The following is a 550-nucleotide window of genomic DNA, read 5'->3' as shown; positions in this document are numbered from 1 at the left end:
CTCGCCTGCCCGAAGTGGTCTGCGGGCGAGCGTGAGGCCGCATCCGCCCGGGCTCCTAATTTCCGAGGCATGCCCGTTGACAGCGCTTTGCATCGGTGGCCCGGGGGGGGCGGGGGGGCGGGCGGGGGAGCAGGCGCCGTTTGTCCTGCCCAACTGGCTGGGGGCCGAGGCGGGCCATTATTATTGTGGGGCCACGCGCGAATGATTAATCTCGCGCCCCCCGCCCACCCTCGGTGTGTCTTCCCCGGCCCGGGGGGCGGGGCCGGCGCTGGAGGTGCGCGCGCGCGTGTCTGTCTGTGTGTGTGTGTGTGTGTATGCGTGCCCCCGACCGCCGGCGCATGGGGCCGATCGCCGTCGGCGCGCGGAATTGCCGCTCGCGGCTCTCTTTAACTTCGTCGGGGTCACGCGCGCCGGTTCTCGTCGGCTCCGTCCCCGGCTGCCCCGGCGCCCGATTCGTGGGGGCACTTCCATGGGGCGCCCTTCGCCAAGGTTCTCCCTGCCGGATGTCTCCTGGGATGTTCCCCTTCCGCTGGGCCCTTTGGGGGGGGGG

Source organism: Fonticula alba, assembly GCF_000388065.1.
Source record: "Fonticula alba strain ATCC 38817 unplaced genomic scaffold supercont2.7, whole genome shotgun sequence".
Classification (NCBI taxonomy): domain Eukaryota; order Rotosphaerida; family Fonticulaceae; genus Fonticula; species Fonticula alba.
The sequence above is the reverse complement of the archived record's forward strand: the minus strand, read 5'-3'. Positions refer to the sequence as shown.